This window comes from Primulina tabacum, chromosome 16, assembly GCF_025594145.1.
Source record: "Primulina tabacum isolate GXHZ01 chromosome 16, ASM2559414v2, whole genome shotgun sequence".
Taxonomy (NCBI): Eukaryota; Viridiplantae; Streptophyta; class Magnoliopsida; order Lamiales; family Gesneriaceae; genus Primulina; species Primulina tabacum.
Window position 1 is genome coordinate 6,452,774 of NC_134565.1, and position 11,700 is coordinate 6,464,473.

The window sequence follows — 11,700 nt, forward strand, 5'->3', positions numbered from 1 at the left end:
TAGAGAGGATTGGCTCTGCGACTAACATTGTGGCCACTTCTCTCGACGCTGAGCTTTGGGGCTTTAATCGGCCTGCAGGGATATGAGTCCTACATGTTGGATATTCAGCAAAACTGACCGAAAGACAAGGTTTCAGCTGCCAACCTGCCAGTTGAAGCTGATCAACAGACGGAGCCCAACTATGTTGAGATGTTGAATGATTAAAGTTGAGCTTAATCATCAGCAGGATACCGCCGCTTTACTGCCATATCAGATCAAGTAGATGATCAATGCGGTTCAACATCAGCTGAGTCCAGTTTGAGTCAGCCCGACCAGTTTGGCAACACAGAGATCATGTCCAAGGCAGCTAGCTATTTGTCTGGCAAGAAGACTCAAGATCGTTGCAGCACTTCAAGAGTTCAAGGCAACCAGTTTTTGGTTATATTCAGTTCTGTCATGCAAAAACTGATTGATATTTGATGTTTAATATTTGCTAGTGTAGTAGCATTTCCCTTACACTTGTTAGTATGCTTAAATATATAATAAAGAGACGCTTATTTGACTAAATAAACTTCATGTTTATCCAATTATGTTTTTGTATGATTTAACTTATATCTCCAGATTTCTTGCCTAAACTGCTTGAATGATTAAAGCTACTAAATTTTGCGTAGATAATTATTTTTAAAGATGAGTTTTCAATTCAGTTAGTGAGGAGGAGCTTTATTTTCCTCGAACTCAAAAAATGTTTTAAACTCGATTTTAACCCGATTATTAATTCAATTATTGAGAGGGAGCTCTCGTATCCCTCGAACAGAATTTTTTTTTAAAATGTTTGACTCTCATAAAGGGGGAGAATCAGTTTTATTTGAAAAAAAATTAAAATTTGTTTTAAATCACTTCAACTGTTCAAGTTTTGTGATCATAAAAAGTGAGAGATTGTTAGAATACTTCATGTTCGCAATCTTCATTTTTATGATTAACAAAACTTGTTATTTTGTTTCTAATGATTACCTAAGTGCGCAGGAAGCTGGAACTGATCAGGCTTCGAGTTGATCGGTTAAACGAGCCAAACTGAAGCTTTTTAGAATGCCAACTGAAAGTGCAAAATGATTGCCCAAACTGGATCACTCCAACTGCTGTATCAAAGAACAGTTCCACTGATTGATCAATTGATAGGTGATTCAACAGAAGACTTTCAAAAGCCCGACCAGCTGATGAACAGCTCAACTGATGGAAAGCCCAACTGACCAGTTCAACTGAATCAGCGAAACTAGTTCAGTTGACGAGCTAACTGATTTCACCGAACAAGTTCAAGACCAGGTCTACTGACCAGTTCAGAGCATCAGTTATAAATCAATCAGTTTGCAGAACACGACAAGCTTATTCAATGGAATCCAGCTGTGTGTACTTTGTAAAGTATCCGTACAATCAATAGTACAGTAAATGGACGTTGCAGCAAAGCTTAAAGACAAATGTTCCAGAATGACTGTCGGAAAAGTTGAGACATGAATCTCAAGGAACACATTTAAGCTGCAATGGATACAATTATTGGGTCTCACTTTACAATCAGTTTCCCGCTGCCTATAAATAGAAGATCAGTGAAGACCAATAAGATATAAGTGTGTGAAGATACAGAGCAAAAGGGCACATATATTGTATATTAGTTTACAAGAAGCAATCAGCCCAGGGGAAACCTTTCAACGTGTTATCAGCTTAGATTAGAAGCATATTTCCCGCAGCGTGAGATCACCTTTCCGGTGTATTCCTTGTTCAGATACCACACACACACACTCAACGCCACCACTAAAACACAGTCTTGCACAAAGATAATAAACTTGTGTATGTAGTCTTTGACACACAGACGTTAAAGAAGTGTGGGCTGAAAGGTGCTGCCTTCAGTCTAGGCTAGGAGTTCAGATTAGGCAGGAACGTAAGTTCTAAGCTGAGTGGGTTTGTACTAGTTGTTGTATAGATCAAAGTCTTTTAGTGAATCCTACCCGATGTGGTAGAAGGGGTGACGTAGGAGCATTTGAAGTCTCCAAACATCCATAAACATATCTTGTGTATTAACTGTTTAACTATCGTTTTCCAAACTGATTTGATCAGTTCGAGATGTTATCAGTTCAGTTCTTACCATAACTGAACTGATATATCCAAGAACTGATCCTATGCTTTTCATTTATTCAGTTTACATAAGTTAAAAGGCTTTCAAAAATAGCAGCTTTCTTCACGAAAGATTACTTCGAGTTTCTTCCGCTTGATTTAAAATCAAACTCGATTTAATTCATCGGTGTTAACATTCTTAGAACACGAGCTATTGCAGCTCATTTGATAATATTGTGTTTGAAGCATATCAAAGGTGCCCAACACACGATCCTTCAGAGGTTCAAAGAATTATCACTCCACGTGATTTAGTCTCAAAAGGGACCAGGAGGTGATCATGTCGAATAAAAGAGCAGAAAAGGGTCGTACGAAAGTCTTCTAAAAGGCACCAATTATAACAAAGACAAGGAAATTTTTTTCTCGTACCCAGATTTCCAAGGTTGGATTTTCCAGTTTTTGATGGCAAAGTGGATCCTCTTAATTGTCTCAACAAATGTGAATAATTATTCCGACATCACAACACCATGGAGGACCGGTAGATTGGCATAACTTGCTTTCATCTAGAGGGAGAAGTACAATGCTAGTTCTTCAAATTACAGAAATATCTTTTTGCATTAGCTTGGATGAGTTTAAAGACCACTCCACGGGAGATTCAGCCCACCTATTCGCGACGATATCTTGGGTGAATTATCGAAACTTTGTAAAATAGGATCCGTAGAAGAGTATATATCGCAGTTCGATGATCTTGCGGCACAGACGAAAGATTTAAACACAAAACAAGAGGCGCGGGTATTCATCAGTGGGCTAAAACAACATATAGCCATTGGTGTCAAGATTCAAAAAACAAAAGACCTAGTTACAATTGTACATTTTGCCAGGCTGTATAACCAACATGCTGGATTATTCAACAACCTACCACGCCGAAATAATCCCAACCCACGACCCACACCGTTTGTGAAACATTTGACCTGGGTAGAGATGGAAAATTGGAGTGCGAAGGGAGTTTTTTTCAACTATGATGAGCCATACGTACAGGTTCACCGATGTAAAATATTATTTTGGTTGGAAATGATCGGGGACTCACTTACAGAGGGTGGTACAAACTTTGAAGCAGCAGATGAGAAGACCGTGGAGATACTCTATGCATTCCATTATAGGGAAAAATAGCCCAAAGACCATGCAGGTTCTTTGGCACATAAATCAGTCACCCGTTAAAATTTTGGTAGACTTAGGCTGCACATATTGCTTCATTGATGCTAAATGCAAGCACTATAGGAATTCCGATTCATAATCTAGTAGCACTCAAGGTAACAGTAACCAATGAGGGCCGGTTACAATGTTCTGCTTTTAGTTCGAACGTGCCAATCCAACTAGAGCAAATGGTATTTTGTATGGACCTCTTCTGTGTATCTTTGGGGGATTTGGGGTTGTCTTAAGGGTCAATTGGTTGAGTATGTTAGGACCTATCAGTTGAGATTTCAAACAGATGACGATAGAATTCTCTCTCGCGGAGGGTTCCATCCGGCTTCATGGACTTTCGAAATGTTCGGCAACAATCCCTTCCAATTTTTCCCTATCCCTTCCACCAGATGATGAACCAGGTTTGCAGTTGTTGATCAACAAATATTCAGATGTTTTAACTGAACCAAGGGGACTTCCACCCGTTAAATCTTGCACCCACAAGATCATTTTGTGACAAGGTACTGATCCAATTGCGGTTCGCCCTTATCGTTACCCACACGCCCAGAAGGACAAAAGCGAACGACAATGTACGAAGATCTTACCACGGGGAATAATTCGCTCTAGCAGCTCTTTTTTCTCCGCCTTTATTCTGTTGGTACGTAAGACATACAATTCTTGGCGTTTTTTGTGTCGATTACAGGGAACTTAATTCTCATACTCTCAAGGATAAATTTCCTATTCTGGTGATCGACGAGCTTCTGGAAGAACTAAATGGCGTCCAATATTTTTCCAAACTTGATTTGCGAGCAAGTTATCATCAGGTTTCGATGGACACAGACAATGTACCCATGACAATTTTGAACCCGTCATGGACATTTCGAATTTTCGGTCATGCCCTTCGAGCTTACCAACACACCATCCCCCTTTCAGGCGCTCATGAACATCATCTTTCAAAGGCACCTCCAACGCATTGTCCTGGTTTTATTTGACGATACTCTTATTTTCAGTAGAATGTGGGAAGATCATTTGGAACATTTGGAGAAGTATTCTCTCTTACGCGTCAACACAAACTCTTCCTGAAGAAATCTAAATGTGTTTTTGCCACCACAGAGATCTCATAGTTGGGACACGTTGTCACACAATCCAGGGTTAAAGTCGACGAGGACAAAATCAAAGCCATCTCCTCGTGGCCAAGACCTGCCACCGTTCGGCTCTTCGTGGGTTCTTGGTACTTGCAGGATACTATTGTAAGTTCATCAAAGTTTATGGAATTATCGTTGCCCCACTACCTAATCTACTCCGCAAGAATTCCTTCACTTGGACCGATGAGTCTTCACGTGATTTTGAGAAATGACAAGCAGATATGTCTGCAACACCTGTATTGACTTTACCAAATTTCTCCTCACCATTTTCATGGAATGTGATGCATCCGAAGCTGGTGTTTGTGTTGTCCTCATGCTGACTGAGCAATTGCATTCTAAAGCCAAGCCTTGGCTCCTTAGCATCGGAAACTTCCAGCGTACGAGAAAATTGATCGGTTTAGATAAGAAATTCAAAATTGGCACAAATATTTCCGTGGAATTTCCTTTGTTGTCCGAACAGATCATTATAGTCTGAAATTTTTATTTGAACAACGTTTCACCGCGTGGAATATAAATCTGGACGAACAAACACAGTAGCAGATGCCATATCCAGGCATGACGAGGAGGCCTCGGGTTCTCTCAATGCATTATGTATTCCCCATCTGGCTTGGATAGATATCCTAAAAACAGAAATCATGTCTCGCTAAGACCTACAACCATTCATCAAGAAAATTCGAGAAGGGGAGGCTCTCGGCCCTTGGAAATTTCAGGATGATGTTTTGTGGTACAAATATAAATTATTCATCTCTGCTGACTCCTAAATGACGGCTACAATTGTCTCTTTCGTCCACAATTCATGTCACAAAGGTTACCAGAAAATTCTCTTTCGCATCTCGAAATTCTATTGGCAATGAACGCACTCCCAACTCAAAGAGTTTTTTAGCCACTTGTCTTATTTTCCAAATAAAGTAGAACACCTCAAACCGGTTGGTCTGTTATAGCTTTTTCCAGTTTCTCTACATGTAGTGGTTGTTGATTGCTTATCTAAATATGCACACTTTGTGGCTCTATCACACCCATATACAGCCCCCATAGTTGCTCGTCTATTCTTCTAACACGTCTTCAAGCTCCATGGGTTAGCGGAATCAATTGTTTGTGACAGAGATATGACCTTCACAAGTATGTTCTGGAAAGAACTCTTCTGCTTAGTGGCACACAACTTTGCTTCACTTCGGCATATCACCCTCAGGTCAGATGGACAAAGGGAGGCCATAAATTGCGTGGTGGAGATGTTTAGTGAGCTCCCGAAGAAATGGCTGTCATGGCTAGCATGGGCAGAGTTCTTTTACAATACGGGATTCCACTCATCCCTCCGGGCTACTCCTTTTGAAGTAGTATATGGTCGCGTCCCACCTCGATTCTTATCTTACTATTCGAGGTCATCCAAACTCGAGGCCGTGGACCGCAATTTATTGTCCAGAGACCATACTTTGTAATTGCTCCGCTCTAGGTTGCTGGAGGCAGCAAAATACCATAAAGACTAATTATGATTCTTCACATTGAGAGGTGCACTTTCAGGTAGGATATCATGTTCTTCTGCGCCTGCAACCTTACCGCCAAACCATCATTTCTGTGAGATCCAACCATAAATTATTTCCTCGATATTATCGGCCGTTCGAAGTTATCGTAAAGGTGGGTTAAGTTTCATATAAACTACGGTTACCAAAATCCTCCCAGATATACCCTGTTTTTCATGTCTCGCGCCTAAAGGTGTTTAAGAGAACTCTACCATACACTTCAGAGCTTCCTGCTTTCCCACTAGCAACCCCAAGCCCATCACCACAGAAAGTGTTGGACTCACGTCAAAATAATGGTCGCTGAGAACTATTGGTTCAGTGGACTGGAAGCTCCTCTGCTGATGCATCTTGGCTCGATGAAACGACACTCAAAGCCCAATTCTTGTCATTTGTGCTCGAGGTTGATCGTGTTTCTCCAGATGGCAGTAATGTTACGCCACATTCAGACGAACCAAGAACTTCAAATGAACCAAGCCAGAAAGATATGAAATATCGAGATTCACACATGGTCAGTTCTGTTCGAATGGATAAAGCTACTTGAGTTGATTAAATCAGAAGTCCATTTTTATTTGTCAATTAAATAAAATATGTACCATTATTTGTAGGGATTCTATCCAGTTATTAGGTGGTTGTTTTCAAGTTTTAGATGTTTTATCTTTTAGGATTTTTTTTTTAACTTGTTATCTCCATACCAAGATACAATGCAATCATGTATAAATATCTCTCATAATGCATTCAATAAACAAGCTTCATTTCAATATAATTACTAGTTCCAAAGATCAGAGGTTAAGGGCCTCAATCTATTCATTCAAAATTGGCAAACAAGGAATAAAAACACAAAAGAGCATAGACGTGAGCCTTGAAGATTTTCGAGTGAAATGACCCATTGGAAATCATCAAATTCCTAATAAAATATATACAAAATCGCAATCGCGCTGCTCTTGTAGCAAATAAAAAATGAATATCACCAGGAACCTAGTATAGCTTAGCAGTACGGTGGAGAGAACCCGAAGCGAGGCAAGTAGAATCCGTACTAAGTTCCAAAACCGTGACACCCTCACGATGATTATCAAGAAACTTCGCGGATTTGACGGTGAAACACAATCGTAGATGGATATCGAGTTGTCGGCGGACGATGCTGTAACTATGTGGTCGGCTTCAGAATGTAGAAGGACTTTAAATTATCATCATTCTTGTGGGCTTGGGCTTCCCAGAGCTTCATCGTGCAGACATTCATCTTCTTTGTTTTCTTTGTTTGTCAGTCTTAGTTTGGAAATTTGAGGGGAAAAAAAGGAAAAAAAGCAAAAGAACACGTGACCCACTTTCAAAAAATAATCTAGACGGGCTGCTTTTACAAAATAATCTTCTCCATTAAATTACAAAAATATCCTTTTATTAAATAAATTATTGAAAACATTTGCTTACAAATCCAATCATTAAAGTTTAAAACTAAAAAATTTCACTCAAATACCATAATATTTTATCGTAAATCTCTTTCCTCCATACCAGTCTTTGGAAACCATCTTCTTCCACACTCCAGCGACCATCTTCAGCAATTCGCCATCACGACCATTGTCGTCCATCATCACCCATATCCACCACGAGTTCACTACTAAATTGATATCTCAAAATCGAAGATTACAATGTCAACTGAAAGAGTTTTTTAAGTTTATTTACATATTTTTTCAAGAATATTGTGAAATTTCTTTGTCGTAGTTGATGGGTTGTGATATTTTTCCTAATTTTTGTTGGTGATTTGAAAATATCGATGATTTTCCCTAGTTTAGCCCACGATCTTCTCCACCAATCTAGTGAGCTCAATCATGTGACTAGTTTAGATAAAGAAATCGAACAAATTGTTGTGATGTTTTTGAGAAAGGCTAGAAATAGTCTGGTTCTCGTAGGAGAATCTAGTTTTGTTAAAAATGATATGGTTGAGGGATTCACACATAAAATTGTTCTTGATGAATGTTGCAAGTGATCTTGCCAACATGTGTCTTTTTTCTTTGGACGTGCAAGCATTGTTTGATGGAGATGCATATCGAGAGGACTTTGTGCAGAAATTAAAGCATATTCAAAATGAACTTGAAAAAGCCGGCAAGAAACTGATTTTATTTCTCGATAAGATTGATTCAATTCTTGGTGACGGAAACAGATAAAGAGACATTGTTTTTATCTTAAGACTACTGTTTGAGAGAAATCAGGTGTGGTGCAGTGGTGCCACAACTGTGGAGGGATAAAAGAAGTATGTAGAAAAGAGTCCTACATATATTTTTAAAAAAAAAACATCCCATGTAGTTGATCCAAGTGTTTCTGATACAAGTAGCATATTGAAGGGTATGAAAGAGGAGTATGAAAATAATCACCGTGTAAAAATTCTAGATCAAGCTCTTATAGCTGTGGCCCAACTGCCAGCATGTTAATGTTTCACATCAATATTTTAACACATTCAAATACGACATTAAAATATCGATCTGAAGCATACCTCTGATATAACGCATTGACAGTTGAGCCGTAACTATAAGAGCTTCATCTAGAATTTATACGATGTGATAACTGATGACTTTCGTGCTTTTCTTTCATACCCTTTAATATGTTGATTGTATTAGCAACACTTGGATCAACTACATGAAGCGGAATGTTTCATATATGTAGCATTCTTTTCTACATAATTCTTGTATTTCTCCACAGTTGTGACGCCATTAATGAACCACACATGAATTTTGTGAAGCAATAGATTTAAGACAATAGCAACGTCTCTTGATCTATTTCCATCACCAAGAAAAATCAATCTTATCGATAAATAAAATCAGTTTATTGTCGGTTTTTCAACTTGATTTTGAATATGCTTTAATTTCTGCACAAAGTCCTCTCGATATGCATCTCCAGCAAACAAGGCTTCTATGTCCAAAGAAAAAACGCTCACGTTGCCAAAAATCACTTGGAACATTCCCCACGAAAATTAATGTGTGAATCCCTCCATCACATCATTTTTAACAAAATTGGATTTTATTATGAGAACCAAACTATTTATAGTCTTTCTCAAAAAGCACCACAACAATTTGTTCAATTTCTTAATCCAAACTAGCCACAGAATTGAGCTCACTGGCTTGTTGGACAACCCGATCGTAATTCTTTAGTCTTTTAAATGTCATATCTACATAATTGCTTTTCACACTTCTTTTTTCTTTTTGCCTCATATTGACCATCTCTCTCACTTTAGCTGCTGAAACGTTCCATTTGTAAAAGTTCATAGACCATTCGATTTTCTAGAAAGCTTCTAATCAAATCCTCACCCGCCAAAAGAGTACCACCACAGGCCACTCGTATCACATGTGCATTTCTAATGACTTCGCTTACTGTTGGGTTAGGTTGTGAATCGGTGTTAGGTGATTTGGCATTCAATTTTCTAAAATTATCGTTCATCAAAATGTCAACAACATCGGCATCACCAACAGAATCAACATCAGGCTCAACCATTTTGATACAGTTGATTGCCAGTCGAAGAATGTCATCTCGATCTGACATGAATGCTAAGAGTAAGTGGATAAGAGTGAAAGGAGTAATGCCGACGTTAGCAGCCAAATATTTTGTTGTAGTAATGTGAAATGAAATTAAAGAACAAACAACAATTAAAGTTCACACTCAAAATCAATATAGGTCATTGAAACAAGTTAATCTTCCCCATGATATACCATTTTTTCACATAATAAACTAGAATTTAAATAAATAAATAAAAGAAAGAAAGTTTGTTGATGGGCATTTCATCACAAAAATTTACTAGGCTTCTTTGTTCTGTTGACAGAGCACTCAGACATTGTTTCCTCTACGTTTTCTTCTCCGGTTCAACCCAAAATACAACGGCGAACATAATTTATTTGGTAATTATTCTATCGTTTTGGTTATATTATTAACATATTGCAAAATTATTTGTTCTCATTTCTTATATCTATTTTTTAAGATGAATAGTTTGATCTATGTAACACGGATACTCAAAATTTTTTTTCTAAATTATCAAACACGGATACGGATATGACATGCCGATATACGTGTCGGATACGGAAAAATCCGCATCGTTAACTTTTTGTAGATTGAAACAGTAGAATATGTCTTAGACACGACTGAAATACGATATAGACACAGGGGTGATACGTTTCGGCAAAAAAATTATTTTTTTATTTTATTTTTAAATCACTAGTATGAAGTTGTACATTATATATATATATATATATATATATATATATTCCTAGTCGTATTGTATCTTGTATTTTCAAATTTTGTCGTATCGTCGTATCCCTATCATATTCGATACGATACATGTACTTGTACCTATACAACATAGGTTTGGATACATTTCCTCCATGTTTGATTTATTCACTCTGTTTTGTTTGGAAAGATATATAAAAACTAATATTGTTTATATGGAGTTGCTTTTATGTTATATTTAATCACTGTCTTCAGTTTAAAGGAATGTTACACACGCAACACGTGTGTATGTCCACTAGTATATATAGACAAAAAAGATTTTACTCCAGAACAAAATATTAATTTTTATTCCAAATTGTTCTTCATGGTTGAGAAGTAAAGGAAAACAAGAATTAGCATAAATTAAGTTGCCACCACTTAAGAAACGAAAAACGTATGGATCAAGTCCATTTGTGAGCTTTTTGTTACTACCTAAATAAATTAGCTGATAAAAGAAATCTTACCACCTAAATTTCCTGCTTCGATTAGTTATCTTTAATTAGTTTATATGCCTAATTTCAAAAGGGATGAAAATAAATATCATGTTTCATCATCTAAATAAACTGGGAATTAAATTTTAGCTCTAAATTTCTGAATGTACCTCAGACAGGCTTGTTCTCTCCTTGAAATCAATACTCAAATATTACAGTGAAGCTGACAAAATGAGCACCCTTGAAAAATTGACATTTGTTCCCTGTTTCCTGCAAAAGACACGAAATTTTTCAATCCCTTTGGATCAAGATTTCCAATGGGATAACAGTAGGATAATGGGTTCAGCTTGCAATATTTTCATCTCATCTAGATTCAAAACATGAACGGACGCATGAAATCGGCATAAACTTTAACTACGTACCATGGAAAAATCGAAGAACAACTCGGATAGAAATGGAGCGCAAGATAGGGTTTCGGGTTTCTACTTGGTTTGCGATTTGCACCCCAAACTTCGTATCAAAATGAATCTTATGGAGTGAAATACAAAAACCCCTCAATCAATTTGAGGTTCAGCTTAGGTTAAGGAGAGAAATGGCTTTTGAAAGTTTACGAGCCGGACATGTTTTATCGGGCTAAATTCATAATTTAGTAACAATTTTATTATTTTTATAATATTTTATTAAAAAAAGACGAATTTCTATAAATTCTCAAAACTCTAATTTTACTTAGAATCTTCTCTCTTGCCCTTCAAAAGTTACTTTAAGCTTTTTACTTTATTTAAAGAATTTCAAAATCATCATTGAGTCTAAAGGTGTCAAAATCAGACACGACCCACTAACCCGACACGGTTCAACCCGAAAAAATAAGGTTTGGGTTTGGGATTTTCGGGTTCGGGTCAGATCGGGTTGGATCCGATAGCTGACCCCAAAAAATGATCGGGTTGGGTTGGTTGACCCGGGTTGACCCGAAAATTTAATTTAAAAAATATATATAATTAATAAATATTGCTTACATTTTTTTATATAGTTTATGTCTGAAAAAATATTTATTATATATTTATATCATAAATTTTCATAATTTAATATTTATTTTGAACATTT

General features: G+C 37.2%; 1 long non-coding RNA gene across 1 annotated transcript; it reads right to left on the bottom strand.

The window, feature by feature from the left end:
• Positions 1-7,063: 7,063 nt before the first annotated feature.
• On the bottom strand, positions 7,064-11,220 carry LOC142529967 (uncharacterized). The gene is made up of 3 exons (XR_012816000.1): positions 11,022-11,220; positions 7,430-10,869; positions 7,064-7,186 (listed from the first exon to the last, which is right to left on the bottom strand). It is a non-coding gene; the product is annotated as an uncharacterized LOC142529967 (long non-coding RNA).
• Positions 11,221-11,700: the final 480 nt, after the last annotated feature.